General features: G+C 41.8%; 1 protein-coding gene across 1 annotated transcript in view; it reads right to left on the bottom strand.

Moving 5' to 3' along the window:
* Nucleotides 1-23,404, bottom strand: part of TESK2 (testis associated actin remodelling kinase 2) — a gene marked incomplete at its 3' end in the record, with an annotated part of 84,878 nt that extends 61,474 nt beyond the window's left edge. The window contains exon 1 of the mRNA XM_080921530.1: nucleotides 23,325-23,404. The remainder of the gene's footprint in view (nucleotides 1-23,324) is intronic.
* Between the last annotated feature and the right edge of the window lie 2,863 nt (nucleotides 23,405-26,267).

The following is a 26,267-nucleotide window of genomic DNA, read 5'->3' as shown; positions in this document are numbered from 1 at the left end:
GGAGGCATTTTCTCTATTGAGGTTCCTTGCTTTCAGATGGCTCTACTTGTGTGTCAAGTTGACATAAGACTAGCCAGCACACACAGTTACACACACAAGCTCAGCAGGAAGAGGCCAAGAATAATATGGGCCAAGTATTACTCAAGGCTAGCCTGGGCTACATAGCAAGTACATCTCCAACAAACAAACAAACAAATAAACAAGGTCTGCCTCAGCGAAATAGCAAGTTGGGCAGGCATGAACCACATGAGCTCCTGTCTCTCTATTAAGTAAAAAAGAGCTATAACATGTTACATGCATGCTTATAATGTAAACACTTAGGAGGTAGAGACAGGAGATTCAGGATTTCAAGGCCAGTTACAAAGCAAGTTTTTTAGGGCAGTCTATTACTACAGGAGAACGTGTCTTAAAAGAAGGAGCAAAGGAAATATACATAGTATACTCTATATTTAGCACAGTAATAAACCTTATGGTCCTCAAAGCAAACAATTCAAGTTTAAACTCTTGCTCCCTAACTTGTAGTTATTTGTAGATAAATTTAACCTTGTTACATGTCTAGTGCTCACCTGTAAAATAGAAACAAAAACAATGGCTATATTATGCTATACAGAGTTTATATATATATTAGTTAATTTAAGTCACACAATGGTCATACGGTTATTGATCAGACACCTGGAGAGGAAATAATACAGAAAACTAATGTGGGAAAATAGGGCCATTGCTATAATAAATTAACCATAAGCCTTCTGAACTGGCTTGTAGGAGGGATGTTAAAGAGTTTGATGCTAAAGGTTAGAGAAGCCCTAGAATGCTGTAAGCAAACCTCAAGGAGCCATTCTGATGGGTCCTCAGAAGACCAGCATGCCACGGAAATGCGAGAACCGTGCGTGTGAGGATGCAGAGAGGAGGACTCTACCAGGAACTGAGCTAGAGGCCATTCCATTCATGTTTTACTCGCTATGCTTCTGAGCGTATCCTCAGAACTGCAGAGACTACATTTAAAATAATTTCTGTCTGAAAGAGGGAATTTCAAGACAACAGAAAACAAAGGGACCAAGGTACAGTTGCTTACAGTACTTACCTCAACTTAATTGGGGGAGGGCAAATAAAAACATGAAAATGTGCACTATGGCCAAAAAAAAAAAAAAAAAAAAAAAAGTGATCCCGTCAAGTTATAGATAGAAATGTGCAGCTTAGGGCTGGAGAGATGGCTCAGAGGTTAAGAGCACTGACTGCTCTTCCAAAGGTCCCGAGTGCAAATCCCAGCAACCACATGGCGGCTCACAACCATCTGTAATGGGATCTGATGCCCTCTTCTGGTGTGTCTGAAGACAGCTGCAGTGTATTCACATAAAATAAATATTTAAGAAAGCAAGAAAGAAAGAAAGAAAGAAAGAAAGAGAGAGAGAGAGAAAGATAGAAAGAAAGAAAGAAAGAAAGAAAGAAAGAAAGAAAGAAAGAAAGAAAGAAAGAAAGAAGTGCAGCTTACTAAGGAAAGGAACTTGAAGCCAATGAAAGTTGAGGGTGGGCAGACTGAGTCAAGCAGCTGTAACAGTTAACATTAGCACCATTATGGAGACACTTGAGACTTTGCAGGAGCACAGCAGGAAATGAGATACCACACACCGAGGGCTCCAAGGTGTAACAAAGTACGTTTCCTGAGTGTATCTGAGAGGACAGAGCCTTCCGTGGGCTTGCAAGAGCACTACTGCCGGAGAAGCTGGTTCCCAGGTTCACCCACAGGGATGGCTGCAGCTGCAGTCTCTAGAGGGCCTGGCTACTCCTCTTTCTCCTCTCATCTCCTCCCTTTCCTTCCCCTTCCGCCTCCCCTCATCCCTCCCTCTGTCTCTGTCTCTCTCTTTCTCTTGAGACAGGGTTCTCTGTGTAGCCCTGTCTGTCCTGCTTTTCACTAGGTAGACTAGGCTAGCCTCAAACTCGGAGATCTGCCTGCCTCTGCCTCCTGAGTGCTAGGATTAGAGGCGTGTGTGTCACCACTCCCAGCCTACCTGGCTACATTAAGAGCTGGCAGAACTTGGCATTATCAACATGATGCTGATTTTTCAGGCATTCCAGATACAATAGGCAATCATGGAGGCTGGCACCAAGTTAGCAGAGCTACTGAGGCTAAGCAGCATGCAGCAGGTTTGGAGTCTATGCTTGGGAATACTGAGTGGCCTGTGGATAAAGCCTGACTTACAGTGGAGACTATATACTGGAGGCACCAGAAATGTAAGGCAGGTACTGAGCACAGCTTACCCAAGAGGATGGCTGTGTATACTGTAGGCATACTGAAGGGTCAGGGCTATTCAAGTCCACTGGGGCCCAGACAATGTCATGAGGAGCCATGAAACTACATGGTTTGATATTTGTGCTGCTACGTATACTGTGATTCTTAAGATCAGTCTGAGCTACAGGAGACCCAGCCAAGAGAGACAGAGGCAGAGAATACATCTTGAGACTCAGAAGAGACTCTAGACTTGTGAACAGGGTTAGGCTTTGGGGACTTGTAAACAATGACCTAAGGACATTTTGCATCATATGATGAACACTGAAGGAAGCAGGTGCCACCTTGTCTAGTTCTAATAGAAGAGGAGATGCCTCGTCTTACTACATGCCTCGTCTTGACATGCTATGGCTGGCTGATACCCATAGAGGCCCTTTTCTGAAGAGAAAATGAGGAGAAATGGAGGGGAGGGGCAAAAAGAGAAATGGTCTGGATTGAAATAAAAATTAAAAAGAAAATTCTGAGCAAGAAAAAAATATATTGACACTGGGCCAAGAGGGGCCATGAGTGGAATATTACACATTAAAGTCACAGTTCTCAATCTGTGGGTCCCTAACCCTTCAGAAGTTAGGCACAGAAGTTGCCTAAGACCATTGGAAAAACACAGATATTTATATTACAATATATTCATAGTAGCAACTTTTCTGCACAACTCCCTTCCCTGGTGGTTTTCTACCGCCTGTTCTCTGCCTCTGTCCCAGTGTGTTTCTATACCCCAAAATCCCACATAAGTACAACTTTACAGCCAGATAACTTTTCATACAGGCTTATATATCTAACTCTCAATCCACAAATCCTCTACACAACAAGATTACATCAAATAGACAAGGATACAAACTGACCTTCTACATGAGATATTAGACCTGTAAAATCCTTAATGTTCATAGCTGTTTAACACCAATCAATCCCACCTGGGTCCAGCTGGTCCTTGGGAACAGAACCTGCATGTTCCATGACCTTCACCCTCTATTCTCTCTCCTCCTCAGACCTCTCAGCTCTCTCCACCCCCCTCGCCCCACCCAGTCACAGGCTTTCCTTTATTTTACTAATTAAAATGGGAAGGTTCAGTTGGAGTCACAAGACTAGGCAGCCCTTCTTGGGGAAGTTGAATTAACATTACAATACAAACAGATTTAAGACAATCTACAGTATATGAAAAGTTGTGGTATTAAGGAGGTTGAGAAACACTGCTTTGTGTATCAAATTAATAAAGGATGGGCTTGTGATAGTTCCTTTTGACTGTCACCTTGGAACATATGAGCAAGGGGGACAGAGTGAAAAACAAATGAGAACCAGGATTCTGCTTCCTTATCCATGAGATGTGAGCAGGAAACTCCCACAATTATAAAGCTACCTGCCACCATGCCTTCCCTACCGTCAAGAACAACATCCTCTCAGAACTGTAGGCCAATACAAGTTCTTCCTTAAGTTGCTTTTTGAGAGGTACCTGTTCACAGCAAGGAGAAAAATCACTAATATAGACTGAATTCCAAATAGCAGCTGCTTTGATAGGGGAAAATGAGACATGAAATGAAAATAAAAAGGATTCGAATGCTTGTGTTTTATTTCCTTTTACTAAAAACAAAACCTGCCAGGTGGTGGTGGCGCATACCTTTGATGCCAGCACTTGGGAGGCAGAAGCAGGCAAATCTGAGTTCAAAGCCAGCCTGGTCTACAAAGCAAGTTTCAGGGCTGCCACAGTTACACAGAGAAACCTTGTCTGGAAAACAAACAACAAAAACAAAACCTTACAAGCTGGCGAGGGCTCGAGCCACCAAGCCTGGCAGCCCGAGCTGACTCCGTGGGACCCACGTGGAGGAACAAAGAATCAACTCCCACAAGTTCTCTCTCTCTCTCTCTTTTTTTTTTTTTTTTTTTTTTTAAGTTCGATATAGTACAACACCAATAAATAGAGATCCTGTCTCCAAAAAATTAATTTTAAAATAAATGTTTTATTTATGATAATACTGTCAGGTCCCAAAAGTTGTCCCAGGTTTCTAAGACCTGACAAATACTTATATAAGTAGTATTTGTTAAATTGTATTTTTCTACAGTTTACATTTTTTATTTTGTTTTTGGGTTGTTTATTTAGGGCAGGGTCTCTCTATGTAGAACAGGCTAGCCTTCAACTCACAGAGATCCCCCTGCCTCTGCCTCCTAAACACTGGGATTAAAGGTACTCACACCACTCCCCCCAGAGTCCTGGCTTAAAACTTTTTAAAATAAAATATTTTCATTTTTTTTCTTTTTCTTAAGTCTGTTGCTAATATAACAGTTATTCAACATGTGTAGGCCAAGAAAACACAAAACAATTTGGCGAATAAACAGCAGCCCAGTATGGAGCCAGGCCTCCAGATCCTCAAACTACTCTGTAACGGTTCCACTGCAGTCCAAGGATTTACAGCCTACACTAAAGTCTCAAAAGCACTGTGGAAACTTACACGAGAGTCTAACTTATACAAGTCATAAATATTAATCACTAGGCAGGTAGGATGAATTAGACAGTGCAGTCCCCTTAATTCATTACTCATTTTTACTTCATTATTATATAGGCATGCATGGTGTAGTGTACAAGTTTGTGAGGGCTGTATGTTCTCATATGGTGGTGTGTGTGTGTGCACATGTGTCTGTGTATGAGTATGTGCATGTGAATGCAGGCATGAATTCCTGGGTGCTAGGTGTCAAACTCCCAAGAGTACTTCCGTGCTCTTATTAATGAGCCTTCTCTTCAGTTCCTTCACTGCTTTTTTTTTTTTTGTTGCTGCTGTGTGGTTTTGGTTTTGGTTTTTGATGACAGGCTTCTTTGTGTAGCCCTGGCTGTCCTGGAACGCACTTCGTAAACCAGATTGTCTCTGAACTCAAAGATACTCCAGTGTTGGGATTAAAAGCACCATCCCACCTGGCACTCTTGACAAATTTTAATTAGCCATAAAAGGCCAGAAAGGTATGGATAAACACACAAACCTACCACCACACAAAAGGCTGCTGACAAGGCTCAGCAAAGTGAGTAAGGTGCCTGCTGACAACCTGAACTTGATCCCTGGAGTAACATGGTAAAAGGAACCAACTTCTGCAAGCTGTTCTCTGACCTATACAGAGGAGGTGCCTGTTCTCTTATTCTGGGTATGTGAACATACACAATCACACACACATATGCACACAAAATAAGTGTTTAAAGTTATCAGGCATGGTGGCGTGTACCTTTAATCCCAGTAGTTGGAGCTCTGAGAGTTTGAGGTCTACATAGTGAGTTCCAGGACAGCCAGGAATACATGGTGAGGGGCTGGAGAGGTGGCTCGGTGGTTAGAGCACTGGCTGCTCTTCCAGGGGTCCTGAGTTCAGTTCCCAGCAACCACATGGTGGCTCACAACCATCTGTAATGGGATCTGATGCCCTCTTCTGGTGTGTCTGAAGACAGTGTACTCACATATATTAAATAAATAAATCTTTAAAAAAGAATACATAGTGAGACCTTGTTTAAAAGTAAATAAATAAATAACTCTTTCCTTGGGGGGAGGAGTTGGAGCAGAGGATAACCTGCAGTTCTCTCCTTCCACCCAGAGTTTTAAAATCTGAAAGTGATTAATTTGAAAGTCTGAAAATATACTATTTGTAATGTATGAAATGTTAAGTAAGATGTTTTCTGACCCTGGGTTACTTGTCTTAGGTCTTATTTCCAGAGTATCACCTTTTTTAAAATGTGTGGGTATTTTTACTTTATGTGAAGTGTTTTGCCTGCATGTGTGTAGGTGAGCGCCTGGTACCCTCAGAGGTCAGAAGAGAACACTGTATCTCCTACAGCTAGAAGCAGATGGTTGTGACCCGCCATACAGGTGCTAGGAACTGAACCCAAAGCAGCTAGTGTTCTTAACCACTGAACCATCTCTCCAGACCTGGAATAGTACCTTTTGACACTTTTGGTACCCTTCAAAATATAAATTTTGGGGGGAAAAGACAATTAAAATAAGTCTTACAATTACCAGAAAGATGCAATGATTGAAAGGCATTCATTTTTGTTTGCCTAATGTCCAAAACCTGGTTCATCCCTTGACATCACCAGATGTGGCGCACACGCCTGTAATTCCAGAACCCAGGAAATGGAGGTGGGATGATTACAGATTCAAGGAATCTTCGGTTATCGTGAGTTTGAGGGCATCCTGAGTCACATGAGATCTTAAGAGAAAAAAGGAGGAGAAGGAAAGGAAGAAGAAAAACATGTACTATATAGACTACTTTTTCAGTATGAGAGATTTGTTTGTTTTGAGCTTTTTTTGTTTTTGGAGACAAGATTTCCTCATGGAGCCCTGGCTGTCCTAACACTAGCTCTGTAGACCAGGTTGGCCTCAGACTCAGACATCCACCTGCCTCTGCTTCCCAAGTGCTAACAACAAACATGTGCCAAACCTGACAGCTACGTGTGAGTTATTTTAAGCTTGTAAAAACTTGGACTTTCTTCTTACTGGTGATGGAACCCAGAGTCTTGCACATACTAGTTAAGCATTCTTCACTGAGCACACGCCCAGACAAAATGTGGACTTTTTTAAAAACAAAAATTGGTAATACTCCATCTCCTCATATAATAGTTCAGGTAGGGTCTCACTGCTGCTCAACTAGAGGCATGTGAAAATCTGCCTGAGGGAGGCTGGATCTCCTTGTCGAGGAGGGTTGGGGGTGTGGGGTAGGCAAGCCTGGCATTTTAGTGGGCAGGAGCCAGAGACTAAATGTCCTGCAGTGCAGAGCACAGTCCTGCACAACAAAGACTTGCCCTCCCTGGAATGCCAGCAGGGCCAGGCTCAGAGGCCTGTACTGGAAAAGCTCCATCGCTTTTGTCCTTAAATAGAAAATGGCCTTCAGTGGTCTTTCAAAAAAATGCCAAAATTATGTGACTTACAAGGAAACAAACACATTTCTTGTTTGGATTTTAAGACACTCTAGTTATAAAGCCCTGGAGGACCTAGAACTTGCTACACAATCAGGCTGGCCTTAAACTCAGAGATCCTCCTGCCTCTGCACCTGGCCAAACATTTTTTTGTACTTGTGTTACAACTTGGACTTTTAGACAGAAGACAGGAGAGTTGAGGGGCAGAGGAGGATGGAGGAAAGGAAAGAGGGAAAAGGGAGAGAGGGAAATTCTTAGCCTCTTTTTTAAAGTTATTTCATTTACATTGAGATTGCACTGGACAGATGGCTCAGCAGCACCCACATTTGGCTCCCAACCTTTGGTATGTAACTCCAGAGGATATGACACCCTCTTGAGATCTCCTCAGACACTACATGCACACGGTGCTCACACACACATGCAGGCAAAACACCAAAAACTACATTTCCTTTTTTTTTTAATTTTTCAAGAAAGTTTTTTTTTTTCTTCTGTGCAGCCCCAGCTGTCCTGGAACTAGCTCTGTAGACTAAGCTGCCTTCAAACTCACAAAGATCAACCCTGTGATGGGTTTAAAGGTGGATGGATACTACCCCCACCCAGCCTTAAAAACTTTTTAAAAGAAACAAAGCAGGTAGAATGAAAAGTTGTGACTCTTTCCCCATTGTGCCAAGCCGGCTGAGGAGTCACCATGAGCAAAGCCCACCCTCCTGAACTTTGAAGTTAAGCGGTGGAAGGCACGTACAAGGAAGGCTACGGGGCGGGCTTTGATCCCTTTATGAACCTTGTGATTGATGAGTGGGTGGTGATAGCAACTACCGGGCAACAGTGGTCATCCGAGGAAACAGTCATCATGTTAGAAGCCTTGGAAAGAGTCTGACCAGTGTTCAGCAGTGTGTCCACATCCCTCCCAAAGGCCTGTTTGATTGTGAATTAGGTCACGTACATTTTCATACAAAACGTTTTGCTAAATAAACTTTTGTGTCACTCTAAAACAAACAAACAAACAAAAGAATTAAAAGTTGTGATGGGAGGGCTGGAGAGATGGCTCAGCAGTTAAGAGCACTGACTGCTCTTCCAGAGGTCCTGAGTTCAATTCCCAGCAACCACATGGTGGCTCACAATCATCTGTAATGGGATCTGATACTCTCTTCCCGTGTGTCTGAAGACAGTCACAGTGTACTCACAGACATAAAATAAATAAATCTTTAAAAAAAAAAAGTTGTGATGGGGGCTGGTGAGACAGCTCAGTGGGTAAAGGGACCTGCACCAGAATTCTGTCCCCAAGACCTAGGAGAGAACTGACTCCAAGAAGTTGTCCATACCCTCTACCTAAACAAATAAGGAGTGTGTGCATGGGCAGACACTAAATAAATAAAATGTAAATATAATTTGTTGTAATAAATATTAAAAAATAAAAAACGGTTATCTCTTTACTGTCCCTGAGATCTCACTCCTCAGGCCCGACCCTGAGGAGCCCACACACCTCTGGAGCCCCACACACCTCTGGAGCCCCACACACCTCTGGAGCCCAGTCTGAGCCACCAACAGGGCCTAACTCGTCCATGCAACTCCCTTCCCTTGGCGGTTTACTACCACCTGTTCTCTGCCTCTGTCCTGGAGTATTTCTATACCCCAAAATCCCACAAACACAATATTCAACTCTCAATCCACAAACCCTCTACAGAACAAGACTGCATCAAATAGAAAAAATACAAACTGCCTTTCTTTATGAGATGAGATACTAGACCTGTAAAATCCTTAATGTTCATAGCTTCTTAACACCAAGCAATATTACCTGGGTCTAGCTGGTCCTTGGGAACCTCCATGTTGCCACGATCTCTAACCTCAGTCCTCTGACCTCCTCAGAGCTCTCAGCCCTCTCTACTTCCCTTGCCCTGCCCAGTCACTGGCTTTCCTTTATTTTACTAATTATTTTTTTATGACCACACCTGGCAATAATTTATTATTTTTTATCTCAAGATAAAATATAAAATATCTTGAGACAAGAGTCTCACTGTACAGGTAGCCTTGTCTGGTCAGGAATTACCAGTTAGATGAGGCTGGCCTCAAACTCCCAGAGATCTGTTTTGGCCTCCCTAGTCCTGGGATTAAAGGTGTGTGTGCCATTATGCCTGGTTGATAATCACATGTTTAAAGAGCTCACCATGACCCAGCCAGAAAACTTTCGGTGACTCACTGGACAGTTTGAGGGTATGGGCTGACTCTTCCCATTTTATATTCCAGAAGAGGTTCCAAAAGAAGGGCCCTTGTTAGGAAAAAGATGAAGGGGGGGGGGGGTATGGTCCATGGAGGTGCAGCGAGGCACGTGGGAAAGGGGGATGCCTCTGGGGGACCCATGTTGGGAATCCTTGAGGGACCAGCCACACGATGGTATAGTATAGAATAGAGTTTATTCAGGGCATGGGGAAGGGGAGTTAAGAGGGTAGTAGAGGCAGAAAGAGAGAGAAGTGGAGAAGAGGAGTAGAGGCTGGCATGAGCATGTGGTGGGTGGGGAGGAATGGGAGAGGAGGGGTGGGAGGGGAGAGAAAGAGATAGCAAGAGGCCAAGAGAAAGCAAAAGAGAGAGAGCTATTTTACTAATAAAAATGGGAAGGTTCAGTTGGAGTCATGTGACTAGGCAGCCCTTCTTGGGGAAGTGGAATTAACATTAAAATACAACAGCTTTAGGACAATCTACAATAATCATTTTTTAAAATTAGTTGGGAGTCAACTGAAAAAAAGGTAGTGGAGTAAATATCCTATACTTTTTTTTTAAAATCTTTCCCAAATAGCAATTCTATAACCCATTTCCCAGTGAATCAAGAAAACTCTCAGGATTCTCAGATCACCCTCTTAGCTGAAATGTTTCTATAGGTAATTGCAGGCATCACTTGCCATGGCCCATACATTCTGAAAATTGTTTCTGTTTTTGATTTTATTTTATGTGCATAGGTGTTTTGCCTGCATGAATGTCTGTGTGAGGGTGTCAGATCTCCTGGAACTAGAGCTACCAACACTTGTGAGCTGCCATGTAGATGCTGGGAATTGATCCAAAGTCCTCTGGAAGAAGAGTCCTCTTAACCACTGAGCCATCTCTCCAGCCCCAACCAATTATTTTATGTATGTTTCCTCTAATCTTCACAATATCTCTGCAAAGTATACATTATCTTCCATAAAAGGGAGTAAGGTCACTGAGTGTGGTAGCACACATCTTTAATCCAAGCAATGGGGGAGAGAGGTAGGTGCATCTGATCTATAAAGCAATTTCCCTTGCCATGGATTCACAGGGAGATTTCTGTCTCAAGTAATAAAAAGGAGAGATAGTCAAATTAAGGCCTGTTGGAAGATAATCAATACAGACGGGGTTCAAGAGTTAAGTTACCACTATAAAGTAGTATAGTCTCCCTCCACAAACATAGCAACATTCCTGTTAATTACAGGAAATTACTACTAGTCTCTAGCCTCCCTGAACAAAGAGACTAAAATGTATACAAACGTATCTTGCCAGCAACCTCTAAGGCTGGGGTTCTTAACTTGTGGGTTGAGACTCCCTTGAGGGTCACATATCAGATATTTACATCACGACTTATAACAGTAGCAAAATTATAGTTATTAAGTAGCAACAAAAATAATTTTATAGTTGGGGCTGGCCACAACATGAGGAACTATATTAAAGGGTGGCAGTGTTAGGAAGGTTGAGAACCACTGTTCTAAGGCTTTTAAAAGACTTCAGTCAATTATTATAAAGCAAAAACTACCATTGATCCTCAAACTTCTTTTTGTTGTTAAACTGTTGTTTGTTTGTTTGGGGGTTTTGTTAATGCGGAGGATCGTTTGTTGTTGTTGCCGTTTCCCCCTCCCACAAACAGATTTTCTAAGAAATGGATGACAAACTAGCAGGGGATAAAGATGCCAGTTCATTGCTGTTCCTTCAATACTGTTTAAACATACTGTGTTCATTTCCTTTTCTTTCTTTTGGAGACAAGGTCTCATGGAAGGCCAGCTTGACCTCAAATTCCCTAAGTAGCTTAGCTAAGGATAACCCTGAACTTCTGATACTCCTGACTCTACTTCCCAGATGTGAGCCAACACAGAGTTTTATGCTCTGCTGGGGATTTAACCCAGGGCTCTGTGCTTGGTAGGCAAGCATTCTACCAACTGTGCTATATCCCTACATCCACAGGTTTGTTATATACTAACATCAAAAACAAGGTAAGCAACAGTTCACAGTAGTGAAGACACAAATCAAACCCTACAATATACTGAAGCACTATCAACTGATAACAGGACAGCATATTGCCAGCCAGTACTGAGAATCTTCAATGTCCACCCAAATACAGAATCAGTATCCGTAAAGTTGGTGATGAATTGAGGCCAGCCTAGTTTACAGAGCAAATTCTAGGTCAGCCAGCCAGGGGTACACAGAGAAACCCTGTCTTGAAAAACACACAACACACACACACACACACACACACACACACACACACACACACACACACAAACACCAAAAACTAAACAAATAAAAAAGTTGGTGAGGAAGATTCTCAAAGTGAATAGCAAATTTTACAACCAAGATATAAAGAATAGAAAAAAAATATGTCGATGTCCTTATCATTTTGTTTTTTCTAAAATCATAAAAACTCTTTAACTGATCTAAAAATAAAGTAAGAATTTGTTCTGTGTGATAAGTAAATCGGCCGTTCACTGTCCAGACTAGGAACACTGACAAGCACATTAGCTGTGTTTCAAGACCCAACACATGGCAAATCTCCACGACAGGTCAGCTCAGCAGCTGTCTGTTTCATGGACCCACACAGCACATGAGACACATTCCAGGATGGCTGCATAATTAAAGCTAAATCAATACTGCTGAGCTCGACACCCTGCGGGAAATAGTAAGTTGCAATTGCCATTCAAACCAAAGGCATTCTAGCAGAAAACTGACATCCCCTACTTAGCTGCAAACATCACAATAGTACCTACCAGTGCCAGACAGATCAAAAGATAGTTCTTAAAAGTGTATTGGTTCTTTTGAGTAACTACCATATTTGCTATGAAACTAGACCCACCAGGTTCAGGCCAGGCAATGGGCCACCATATAAAATAGAAACTTGGGCTGAGAATTACAAAGGCATTTGGAGGTAAATTAGTTCAAATGTCTTAACCATTTAGAGGAATCTCTGTAGTATTTATTTGGTTAGTTTGTTGTTTTATTGAGATAGTTTCACACTGCAGTCCAGGCTGGCCTGGAACACATAGTAACCCTCCTGCCTCATCCTTCTGAGTACTAAATTACCACCATATCTGGCTAGGAATTCCTTCTATGAACTGCCCACATGAGGTCAATGAGATGGCGCAGCAGGTAAAAGTGCTTATGGAGCAGACCTGCCAACCTGAGTTCAACCTCTGGTTCCCACATTAAGGAAAGAGTTGACTCCTGAACTTTGTTCTTTGACATCCTCATATGCGCTAAAACCCCACCCACGCAGAATAAAGAAATGCAATTTTAAAAAATTAAGCTGTGCAATCAAGGATGACAACAAACTTCTGACCCTCTGCCTCTACCTCCTAAATAACAGGGTTCCTGGCAGGCACCACCATAGCAGCTTCATACAGCCATCCAGAACTCACGCACTCTAGGCAAATACTCCAGCAAGCAAGCTACATCCCCTGTCCGCTGTCCAGATTCTTATAGATTTTTTTCCAATAAAGGAAAAACACTAGCTTTGTAGTCTATATTATGTTATTTGAATACTGGATCTGAAGGTAATCGTTAAAACAGCAGCCAGTAAATAAATACCAAAACATATTTTCTTTAATAATATCCCCCACTATTTCATAGATATGAATGACTTGAACAGCATTTCAGACTAGCTGGAAGTGAACTACAGCCTATAAAAAGTTTTCATATATCACACAAGACAATCTTTAGTGGGCTGGGCATAATACTCACACCTGTTATCCCAAAGAGAAGGCTGAGGTTGGATCTCTGAGTTTGAGTCCAACCCAAGCTACAGCTCAAGATTCTGTCTCAACAAAGAAGGGTAAAATCTTCAAAGATATCTGCTTGTTTGTTGTTCCTATTGTTTTGTTTGTTTTGTGAAGGAGGGCTTCAGACAGGGCTTCTCTAGCGCCTAGTCCTGGAACTCAGTCTGTAGATAAGGCTGCCCTCAAACTCAGAGATCTGCCTGCCTCTGCCTTCAGAGTGCTGGGATTGAAGGTGCATACCACCACCACCCAGCTGTAGTTAATCTCTTAACTGCTGAACTATCTCTCCTGCCCCCTACCTCCGATTTCATCCATCTTGACTCTATCCATAGACACAATCTACTTATGTGCTTATTGTTAACTGTCAACTTGGCAAAATCTAGAATCATATGATAGTCACCTCATTTGGGTATGCCCCTGAGGACCATCTTGACGGCCTTAGTCAGGTGAGAAGCCCCATGTCCTGGGCAGAACACCACTCCTGACTTTGACCCTGGAGAAGGGCAACTGAATGATAGCATGCTAACTTATTCTCTCTGCTTTCTGGTTATGAGCAGATGTGACCGGCTGCTTCAAAGTCCTCCCACCTTGGCTTCACCTGAGATTGCAGGCCAGAATGAAGCCTCTCTCTTTTGAGCTGCTTATTTGTAAGGCTTGCACGCACGCCAGTGCCCATGCATGTGACATTTTTTTTCTCCTCGGTGTGTTTTTATTGGTTTCTTCCACATAGAATCAACTGAAATGAGAGGCGTTCTCTGACCTTTCAATGTCCTTTGTCTGTGCTTTGATATACAGTCCTGCTCCAATCCTTATCTCGGTTATCTTACTGTACATTAACTGTTGCTTATCTGTTTTCTTCTGGACTATGAGCTACTTACAGACCAGAACTTGAACGCGCTCATTGTCAAATGAATTATGGTACATAAATTTTAGTATTGGATAGAAGTCAAAATGTACGATTGTGGGGGAAAGGTAAAATTTAGACACTGAGTTTAAATTTTCGAGTTTTGTTTTGTATTTAGTTTGGCTTTTTGTTGTCAAGTGTTTGAAGTGTGCTCTGGTGCATGTGCATATGCGCATGTCTACTTCTGTCTGAGAACAGAGTCTCTGACTGGATCTTGCTGATTTTACTAGACTGACTGACTGGTCAAAGAGCCTCTGGGATTATCTTCTCTATTTCCCTAGCATTGGGATTATAGATACATGCCAGCTTTCTAAATAAGATTTGGAGATCAAACTTGAGTCAAATCTTCAGGCCTGTACCATAAGCACTTTATTAACTGAGCTATCTCACCTTATGGAGATTCAAACTCTATATTTAAAATTTTTTCATTCTTTCTTTTTTCTTGTTTTTGTTTTTGAAACAGGATTTCACTGTGTAGCCCTAGCTATACTGAATTTACTCTGTATTACTGATTGGCTCGAACTCTGCCTCCAGAGTGCTAGAATTCATGGTTGACATATATTTATTCTTTCATTTGTTTAATCAAAAAATTCTTTATTTAGCATCTCCTAGAGGCCATACACCATGCCAAGCAAGCCCTTGAGAGACATGCAAACAAAAGAGGATATATAGAGATTCAAAACAACTACTAACTTAGTGAATCCTGGGCAGTGTGGTGGTTTAAATAAGAGTGGCCCTACAGGGCTGGAGAGATGGCTCAGTGGTTAAGAGCACTGGCTGCTCTTCCAGAGGTCCTGAGTTTAATTCCCAGCAACAACATGGTGGCTCACAACCATCTGTAATCAGATCTGATGCACTCTTTTGACACGAAAGTAGGTGTACATGCAGATAGAGCACTCATATACATAAAATAAATAAATAAGTCTTTTTTTAAAATGGCCCTTTCAGTTCCATATATTTGAATGCTTAGTACCAGGGAGCTTGAAAAGATCAGAAGGACAAGTGGGTGTGGCCTCGTAGGAGGAAGTGTGTCACTGAAGGTGGGCTTTGAGGTTTCATAAACCCCTGTAGGGCCCAATTGTTTGCTCTCTCATTGTGTGTGTGGTTTAGTAGATAATGCTAATTTTTGGGTCTTCCATATTTTGTTAACCCAGAACCCAGGCTAATGGTTGTCATGACAATAGACTAAACCTCTAAAACTATAAGCAAGCCCCCAATTAAATATAGTAGTAGCACATACCTTTAATCCCAACACTCAAGAGGCAGTGGCAGTTGAAACTCTGAAATCAAGGCTAGCTTGGTCTACTGAGCTCCAGGAAAGCCAAGGCTACATAGAAAAACCCTGTCTTGAAAAAAGAAAACAAGTTTATTCTTATCAGAGTTGCCTTGGTCATGGTATCTCTTCACCTGAACAGAACACTAAGACAGGCAGACTATGAGAAACTTTTATCTTCTTCTGAAATCCTCTCAGCTTCCAACTCTTTTCTCATCCCCAGCTTGATTGAGACATCTTGCTATGTACTCTTGGCTATCTTCAAACTTAAGATCCCTAAGACCCTGTACTGAGATCACAGGCACATGCCACTACACTAGCTTCCCAGTGTTCTCCTTTGCCTTTGGTTTTGATATTTTCCAATTCATTAGTGGATATGCATTACTTGCATTACTTTGATAATCACAATTTTTCTGAGTTTCCCAATGTTATAAATTTGTGCCAACCAGCAGGAACTGTACTCAGAATAAGCAGCATATATATTTATGAACCTTAGCTAATGTGAGAGTAAAAATTCAAAACCTCTAGTCACATTCTAATACAAAAAAAAAAAAAAAACTAAAATATGAAAAAAGAAAAAAAAAAGGGAAAAAAAAAAAAAAGCCCACTCAGCTGAAAAGAGTGGTAGGAAATGGTCTCAGTGCAAAGAGATAGCCCAAAATGATGCTAGTTAGCAAGATGAATAAAGATGCACAAATAAAGGCATCTACTAACCACACATTAATAGAAATAGAAGAAGAAAAATACTTCTAATGATCTCAGAAGGGCTAAAGAAGGAGATCAGAGGTTAAGAACACCTGATGCTCTTCCAGAGAACCCTGAGTTCAGAACTCATAACTCATGTCAGGTGACTCGCAGTCACCTACAGTTCCAACTCCAGGGGAGCTAACATTCTTTTCTTGCCTCCTTGAGCACCTGAACACATGTGGCATAAGTACACATGTACACACACACACACACACACACACACACACACACATACATTTTTAGGTTCATTTTTATTTTGTGTATATTGGTGTTTTGCCTGCACATTTTGTCTGTATATCAATCACATGTACACAGTGACCACCAAAGCCAGAAGACAGCATCAGAGGCCTAAAACTAGAGTTACAGATGGTTGTGAGACTGCCATGTGGATCGTGAGTGTTGAATCTGGGCTCTCTGCAAGAGTAACCAATGACTTTAAACACAGAGTCATCTCTCCAATCCCCAAGCACATAATTATTAAATGTCTTTTTTAAAGTTGCTAACAACTAAATTAATTGAATGTGTAAGATCAACTGAAGGCACACTGTAAAAGTAATTAAAGAATAAGAACCAGAACACATTATGGCTAATAACCTAGTGGCTGAAATCATTCCAAAAGCCAGAGCACTGGTACTTGACAGTCAAGAAAGGAATGTGGTGTTCTGTGGATTTATTTCTGAATGTAAAAGTTTCCTGAAATTAGAAATTCTTTTCTAAAGTCCTTTTTGATATGATACCATAAAATTTTCAGTAATGATGTATACATTGTATTGCTTTTTCTCCTTAAATGTGTTGCTTCCATACATAGCTAATGAATGGAAAAAATTTAAATATATTAAAAAATAAAATATGCAAATTTATCAAGATTATCACAATGAATTCATTGTGGAAATCATTTTGAAAAAAAGAGCCCATGCAAACTGTGCTAGGAAAACATTAACAATAAAATCATCAGAATTTTTTCTTCTTCTTTTTCTTGTTTTGTTTTGGTTTTTGAGAGAGTTTCTTTCCAGAGCCCTGGTTGTCTTGAAACTCACTTTGATACCGGGCTGGCCTCAAATTCACAAAGATCTGCCTGCCTCTGCCTCCCAAGTGCCCAGTAAAGGCCTGTACTATCAGACCCGGCTCCTAATTTCCTATACTGCACAAAAATCATATCGTTCTATTCTATTTAATACAGAGGAAGTCATGACAGCCTCTGTACAACTTGTTCAGAAGACAAATTAATAAACAACACTACATTTTATCTGTCTAATGATTTACAGTTCACAAAGCACTTTGACCCTTACAATTCTGTGTCCCTGTCCCAGCTGGGCAGATTTAGACAGCAGGACTGAAATGTGGGAAGCCTGTCTTCTTATATTTTAAAATCCAACAGCCATAAAAGAAGATCGAAAAGTTTATCAGCACAGAAATCTAGAACTTCTATAGGGGAATAGAAGACAGAAGACGTCAGAAAGGCAAATATCAGAATGATAGAGATCCCTGACCCATCAGAAAGTTATGACTTGAACATAAAAGATGCTTCATCTCAGCATAATTAAAATAAAACAACTAAGCCACTCAGAGTTATCTATCGCTTGTTTCTATCGCATTGGCAATACTCCTAGACTGATAACAACAGGCACAAGCCTAACAGCACTGGGCCTCCAGTCACAGTGCTTACAGGCATCTCTGCAGCTCGGCCGCAATGAACCAGATAGTACCAGTGCCCACCTCAACAGTCTTTTACTAAGTTTAAATGAGGCAATATACATAAACCTCCTAGAATGGTATTCACTGTACAAAACACTGGTTAAGCATTAGCTATGGCACAGGCAATGTAGATGGGAAAATACCCGAGGAAGGAAACTGAGCAGTTCCTGGTAGTAAATATATATCAACTTTAAAAATTCTGCTTTTGTAAATCTATTCTGCAATTCCCCTTGCACACATGTAAAATGACATGTTCAGGGTCCACATTACAGCACTGCTTAGAATAGTAAAAGGCTAAAGGGATGTGCACAATAGGGAACAAGTTATAATACCAATTCAATGACTTTTTGATGTTTCTCTAAACATTTTTTCTATTACATTTCATTTATCTGTGTGTAGGGAGGGCCAGAGGACAATCTGTAGGAATCGGTTCTCTCCTTCCATCTACCATGTGGGTCCCTGAGATCAAGCTGTGAGACTCTGTGGTGAGAATATTTACCCACCAAGCCACATCACCAGCCCATTTTGTTGTTGCTTTTGTCTTGGTTTTTGAAACAGGGATTCATATAGCCTACATTGGCCTCCCTTTTGCTGTGTGTAACCTTCCCCTTCAGGTGCTGATAGCCCCAAATGCAAACAAACACACACACACACACACACACACACACACACACACACACAGACACCAGCCTATGGAAAATCTTTGTTAAATACTGAATAGTCCTAGGCCAAGTAGAGAAGGCTTGTGGGACGAGCTCAGCAGGGACCAGTGTCATTTATTTATGAAGACTGCTCTACCCCACCAAGAAGCATTGATGCCTTCCTCTGTCTTGCATGAATCCTCCTCCATTCAAATTCTGGGTTCAGCCAACAGCAACTTAAAAAGCATACTAGGTGTCTTCAGATTTCCCTGGGGCCCCAGAGGTGAACCCCTTGCTCTCCAATGTCCATCCACTCTGTACAACTTAACTCAGCCTCTCTCTGTCTCTCTGTCTCTCTGTCTCTCTCTCTATTTTATATATATATATAAAATCGAAGGTCCCTGATGCAGACATAACACACAGAGCTCTATGAAGATATCTCAGGGTCAAAAGAGGTTTTTTCTAGAAAGGGAGGGGGATGTTTGTTTTATTTTTGAAATAAGGTTTTTCTTTATGTAGTCCTGGCTATCAGGGAGCTTGATATGGAGACCAGGTTAGACTTAAACTCACAAAGATCTATCTGCCTCAGCCTCATGAATACTAAGAATGCCAGAATGCATGGCCACAACTATCTACACCCAAAAGAATTCCCCAGGACACAAGGCAAGTGTTTAAACTTTTTTTTATAAATGAGAAAGCTCTCAAAGTACTAATCAGAAAAGCCCCCCCACCCCCAGGATATACTAAAAGAAAGACAGGCCCAGGGAGTGCAGCCAAAACTTTGAGAAACCATTAGCTTTTGCTAGGAAAGATTATATATTCATGTTTGGAAGCATTTGCCTAAATGACGTCTAAAAGAATGCACAGACAGCTGGGTTGTGGTGGTCTGGCCTGTATGCCCAGGAAATCAGAAGCTGAAGGTCGTCCTTAAAAATCCCTTCTTCAAAAATAAAAATGGGAGTGAGTTGAGGGCCTACTACTATAAAGGGCAGCTGAGCAGGACACCTGACTAGCATGCTTAAGAATCTGGGTCCATTTTCAGTTCTGAGCACCCAAAGAGTTTTAAGAAAATGGTTGAGAGGCATGAAGGGAACATGGAACTGGGTAGACACAGCAGTCACAAGACTGTGACTGTTTATACAAAATACATAAATATTTAAAATCCTGTTATATGTAAATAGTTTCATATTTAACTATTTGAATATATTTTCAAGTACCATATTTATAAAATACATTATACACACATATATATATGTTTTTTTAGGAACTTTTTTGGACGTTTTTTTGGTGTGTGTGTGTGTGTGTGTGTGTGTGTGTATGTGTGTGTGTGTTCAGCAGAACAAGCATTTATTAAGGAAAAGTGAGGAAAGTACACTATTTTGCTATTTTTTGAGACAGAACCTGACTCTGCAGAGCAGGATGCTAACTCAAAGCACATGCTCCTTCCTGCTTCACTCTCCTGAATGCTAGGATTGCAGGAGAGCTCCACAGCACCAGCTTCAAACATTACACTGAAAAAACAAAACAAAGCACCAAGGTTTACAGAAGATAAGTATTTTACCTATAACCATATAGTTAATAACACGGTCTCAGTTTTGATTTACCATGAAGATGTCCAATATTTTCCCTTTTTCATATTGCCTTTATAAAATACCAGAGGGCCAGAGAAATGGGTACAAGTACCTGCTGTCACACTTGATGACCTGAGTTTATTCTCCAAGACCCATGTGGTAGGAGGTCAGAATCAACTTCTCCAAGTTGTCCTCTACTTATACACACACACACACATACACACACACACACACAAATAGTAAAAAAAAAAAAAAAATGTCAAGCGTGGATAGTTGATACATTACAAATATGTTAACAACCTGCCCCTCTGAACACTCAGCAAAAATAACCTTACTGAGACCACACTGAAGTCATCTTCATTTGATGACTCAGAAAATAGCACAATACCCATTGTTGGTCCAAAACATTCACCATCACCCACACGAACAACATAATAAGGTTCCATTTACTAGAAAGATAAAAAACTCCCATAGAAGTCCTTATCCGAGATTTCAAACTCTAATAAAACATTCATATTTCAGAACAAAATGAAATGTGAGATATTAACGATGTATTCATAACCACTTTAATACAGGGAGAAGAACATTTTTAAAAACGAGTCACCTTTTTACTCTAAAGAAGCAGGAAACAATTTTCTTCTTATCCTTAACTAAAACTGTAAGTAGAAAACACCACTGCAGTGTCTGAGAGGGCAGATTATTAGCCTCCTTGCAAATACATGTCTAAACCAGAACCAAGACCTTCATATGCCAAATCACACAGGAGAGTGTTTGAGGAACCATCCCAAACATTTATCTCTATAAAGAATAACATACCTCGCATTGAAATCACTCAGATGCCTGAGAACCTCACTGTTAATTTAGACACAAACATCTGTACCTCTGAATACTAGTTTCTAACATGTGAGTCCCTCCTTGGTGATGATAGGCCCCACCTATAATACCTGCTGTGTTCCATTTCCTGCTATCATATTGGGTAATTATGACATCCCTACAGATGGCAGAGTCAACACAGCCCTTAGCGCTGTTGAACCATTTTAATAACCGATAGCACCACTTTCCTTCAACAGCACAGACACTTACACCTTTTTTTCTTCCTTGGCCTTGAAAGAATTCTGAATTTTCCAATCATGTATTCTTACCAAATCCAATCTTCTGTCACGGTTCTGGTTATCTCCTCCTTCTCTAAGTACATTAGCATTTATTTTATATGCATGAGTGTCTTGTTTATATGTATGTCTGTGTATCCTGTGCATGCGTTGCCCAAGGAAGCCAGAACAGGGTGTTGGCTCCCCCAGAACTGGAGTTACACATAGTTGTATGTAATCACCGGGAACTGAATCTGTGTCCCCTGAAAGAACAGCCAGTGCTCTTAAAAGCTAAGCCACCTCTTCAACCCCAGATTTTACATCTTATAACTTCCAATTCAGACTTTGCAGTCACTCTTAGAGCCACACTATCATTAGCCCTGTAACGTAGTTCCCATTTTATATTTCTGCTTTGCAAATTCCAGTTTTGGATCCACTCAATCTTTTGGGGTTTGTTTTGTTTTTTGTCTGCCTGTTCTTAGGGTGTTGAAGAAAATGTAGAATCTGGTGGTGGCACACCCTATTAATTCCAGTAGAGGCAGATGGATTTGAGTTTAAGAAAAAAGATGGAAGGAAGGAAAGAAGGAAGAAAGGAGAAAGAGAGAAAGGAAGAAAGAAAACTCCTTTATCCTTGGTGCTGGAGAAGGCTCAGTGGTTTAAAGCACTTGTCTTCTAGAGAACCTGGGTTGGAGTCCTAGCACCCTCATGGCAGCCACAACAATCATTACCCCAGTCCCAGGGGCCTAATGCCCTTTTCTGACCTCTGAGGGCACCATCACACATGTAGAACACAAACATACACACAGGCAAACACTTACTTATACACCATACAGCATGATCTACATAGTGAGTTCCAAGTCATTCAGGACTACACAGTGAGATTCTGTCTGAAAACAAACCAATAGAAAAAGCACCCATCACATAGAATGAAAATAAATCTAAAAAAAAAAAAGAAAATCCTTGCTGTTTCCCACTGATGATTCCTGCGGTTATCATGCTCACGTCAGAAACTTACCACAGTTCCTGAGAAATCTGATTTATCTACAGATAACAGATCCCAACAAAAATAAGGCCAGTCTAGTGTGATAACACCCTGGCTTTGCACTCCCCTTCTACTTGACCTCTGAAGCCCTGGGCATCCTCTCCCTCCTGGAAACTGCCTTCCTTTGGCTTCTCTGACACTGCCATTCGGATCCAGGTCTTTCAGCCCAATCCTCTTTCTGGACTACCAGGAGGCACTAAGGTTTCGAGTATTCCTATATAATCCCAATTTACGTCTTTAGAGCCCAACTTTCTCAGTTTTATGACCAATTCTCCACCCCTATTTGAAAAACTCGGATTGAACTTGTCCGAAACCATATTTATCATTATTCAAAATTGCTTCTTTACGTTGTTTCCATTAACATCACCAAACCAGTATAATACACCAATGAAAGATTCTTGCTCAGAAAAGCAGACAACAAAACAAAAACCCTCTACATTCTATTCTGAAAATTCTTGGAATTTCATGCCATTCTCTTCATTTCCTACAACTATTCCAGTTCACTCATCCTCTCTCAGGCACGGAAGCACAATAGTTCCCTGCCTACCTGGGCCTTCTGCCCTCCGGTTTTACTTTCAGTCTTTCACATTTTCCAAAGATAATCTATATCAGACTCCTGCTTACAACTTTCAGTGGCTCCGTGTGTCAACAAATAAAGTCCAAATTCTTTAACAAGTCTTTCTCAGAGGTATAAATTGAAGTTTTTCAATTCGACTAATCTGGATGTTATTTCCAGCTAAATCAGAATCGTAGTTTAGATAAGAGTCTTCAAAAAGAAGGGTTAAAAAGTAAATGACTGAAAAGGAGAAGTCTCTTAGGATAGGAGTCAGGGTGGTTAGGAGAGATGAGCACGCTTCGGAGGGAATCCACAGCTCCAGGAGCTGAGGGTACTGACCAGTGAGGCACACTCAATAGGGGGGCGGGATATGAAGAAATCCACAACTTCACAAGTGAGAAAGGTCAGACCCAACCTCAACGCGAGTATAACTTCGAGTGGGTTCTCGGCCTCTAAGACGAGGTGGGGACTGTCCCGGGACTCTGAGGGAAGTGAGAAGGGAAAGAAAGGGGGGAGAGGGGCGAGAGACAGTCCCCTGCTTCTTTGAGAATCTCAAGTAAGTCACTGGATTGTCCAGTGCTCAGCGACCCATAAGCCAAGGCTGCGCGCGCGGCAGGGATGCCGAGCCTTGGTCCTCAGGCACTTTCCCAACGTTACCTGAGGCACGACTGAGCCGCGGAGGGGGCGTCTGCGCCGGCCGGAGGGCAAGGGAGGCAGCGGCCCAGAGCGAGCATAGCAGCTCCCGGCCGCGGCTGTCTAGCCTGCGGAGGAGATGGGGGTCCCTCGCGCAGAAGACGGCGATTGCTCAGGGCCAGTGGCGGCGCAGGAGCAGGAGGCTACGGCCATGGCCTTGCGGTCTGGGCTGCTTCCCCCCACCCGCCTGCTCGGCGGGGCCGGGAGGCGGATCACCGCTGGGACTGAGAGGGCAGCTGGAAACTCTCGGCTCCCCGCCGGTGACTGTCTAAAACGCCTGGGGGCAGGGGACTGGGGGCGGGGCCCCGAGAACTCCGCCCCCTCCACAGGCCTCCCTCAGAGCAGCCAATCAATCGTCAATCTTTGACAAACGAGCTAGTAGAGTTGCCCAATTAAAGTTAGGAAGGCCACGTGGTACGAGGGTGGGCACAATGGGCATCCAGAAAAGCCAATCAGTAACGCTCGGCGCCAACTCTTAGAAGATGAAGGGAACCAATAGAAAGGAAGTAGAGGTAAACACATTAGAAACAGTGTGTTGAAAAAGCGGAACCAGAGAGCAGAGAATTCACCTTGGGGAAAACTTGGTCTAAAGAGTCTCAGAGGGCGGGACACAAGAGAGACCAATCAAAATCTCCCAAACAGAAGTGATTGGTAATTAATTAAGCCAATTAAACAAGCACTAGACTGGCGCGGCTTTTGAATAAGGTGTCCTACAGGATGGAATGCTGTGTCCTGCAGAATCGCAGAATACTAACGAGCTAAAATTAGCACATAGTTCCAAGCGACTTTAGAAAGAGCAATAAGTGTAACATAAACGAAATGCCAAAGGAAGAGATTGAATTCAGGAAAGGCTTAGAGGACTGGTATCACCAGCTAGATGGAAAAGAATTATAAAAGATCTTCGGGGGGATTAAAAATTCTATCCAACTGTTCATCTGGTACAGATTTCCTCAGATTTTCCATAACCATGGATCTTAAAGGTTTATAATCTTACAGCTGAGCAGACTTCAATAGACAGATACAGTGGGATATAGGCCATTTCCCAAAAGTTTAGGATCCCTATTTCAGAAATCGTTAGTATGTGGGTGTTGCGGTAAATATTAAAAAGTCTGTTACTACCTGTCCCACAGGGTCTCCCTCCAGGGAGCTCTCACTCTGAGGGATCCCTGTCTGGTTTCTTTCTCTACCATGCAGTCCCCTAGGCGGTTACTTACCACTCCTGGTACTCACTCATCTCATTCCGTAGGCACGATCCAGCTGCCCCTCAGCCAATTGCTTTCACACACTGTCCTCCACAGCCCGGTAAAATCATGACTCAGCAATCCATTACTTATCAAACAGATTTATATGTTAAATTCTCAATCCACAATCCTTCCACACAATAAGCTAACAACCAATTGACAAAGATATAATCCTCCCCACCTAGATAAGATACATTGACCTACAGAAATCTATCCCTAGAAAGTAGACATATCTAACCATGGTTACTCAGGGCCATGAGGAGGAGATGGGTCATCCTTGTCTTCCATGTTGAATCCCCCACTTCTACCTTACCAAAACTTTGTCCCCGCCCCACTCTCTGCCATCCAACCATGTATCTCCTTGACCTAACTAGTGCCAGCCCTCACCTGCATATAGACATCAGCCTACAAGTGGGACATCAATGACTAAAATAAAACTAGAAAGCAAGTGTAGAGCATGTACCATATGGTACAGGGTTCGATCCCCAGCACGGTCAGTAATAACAACAATGGAATGAAGGTGGTCCTGCTGGCAACTGAGTTTAAGAAAATGTCTAGTAGGAAATAAAATTGGAAGAGGCTGAACGTGAGCTTAAATAATAACAAGATTATCTTTTTGTTTTAATGCTGTGTGATTTGTCCTTGAACAGAAGCATAACCTAAACAGGGAATTGTTTGAGGAATAGTAATTAGTACCTCACAGAATCTCTAAATCTCTGTTCAGAGTCATTCTGACATAAATTATGTGCTGCCACCTGGTGGCAGTTCAGACATTACTGTTCCAATGTTGACTAACATTTCTGTTTGACACCCAGGCAAGTGTGTCTCCCAGAGTCTGATATGCACAGTTGATAAATACGACTGGTAGCAATCAGAGTTAAATAATGCCACTGTCCAGGGGAAAACAGAAAGAGGGTTGGTGAAAAAGGCTTGTGTTAAAAGTGGGTCTAGGCCCCAGAAACAACTCACAGACTGTGTAAAGTTCAAGAAAAAAACAAAACAAACAAACAAACAAAAAAAAAAACAAAGCAAAACAAAAAAAAAGTCATGCTCAATCCTTACACACCAAGAAAACGTTGACTAATTCCGGGTTACATTCTGTTTTACATGTACTTTTTGCTCATTGTAACTAGTAAGACCTTAATGCAGAGTATCAAACCTTTAAAAAAAGAAAAAAAAAAGCCAAGCACTGACACAATTGTATTTGTATACATTTATGCAAAAATGTTTAAAATTTTTTTTCTTTAAAAAAAAAGTGGGTCTAGATAACTTTATTTTTTTAATTTGGGGCTGGAGATGCAGTCGAGTGTTAGTATGCATGAAGCCCAGATGTGTTGGCACACTCCTATCAACCCACCATTCAGAAAGTGGAGGGAGGATGTCGGGAGTTCAAGGTCATCCTCAGCTAGATATGAAGTCTAGGCCATCCTGGGATACTGGATTCCTGGCCTCAAAATAAATAAAAAAAAAAAAAAAAATAGAGGAAGGATGGAAAATAACACAGTGTGTAAAAGTAGTTGCCGTGCAAACATGAGGAGTCTGTAATCCCAGCACATGAGGGAGGTGGGAGGCAAAGACCAACATCAGAATTGTCTCCTAATCCCAACATATATACTGTTACACGAATGCACACTCTTAGTCACGTACACAAACAGGCCAGGTATAG

The sequence above is a fragment of the Micromys minutus genome (assembly GCF_963924665.1).
Source record: "Micromys minutus genome assembly, chromosome: 9".
Classification (NCBI taxonomy): Eukaryota; Metazoa; Chordata; class Mammalia; order Rodentia; family Muridae; genus Micromys; species Micromys minutus.
Note: the sequence above shows the minus strand (reverse complement) of the source record. Positions and strands in the feature narration are given on the sequence as shown.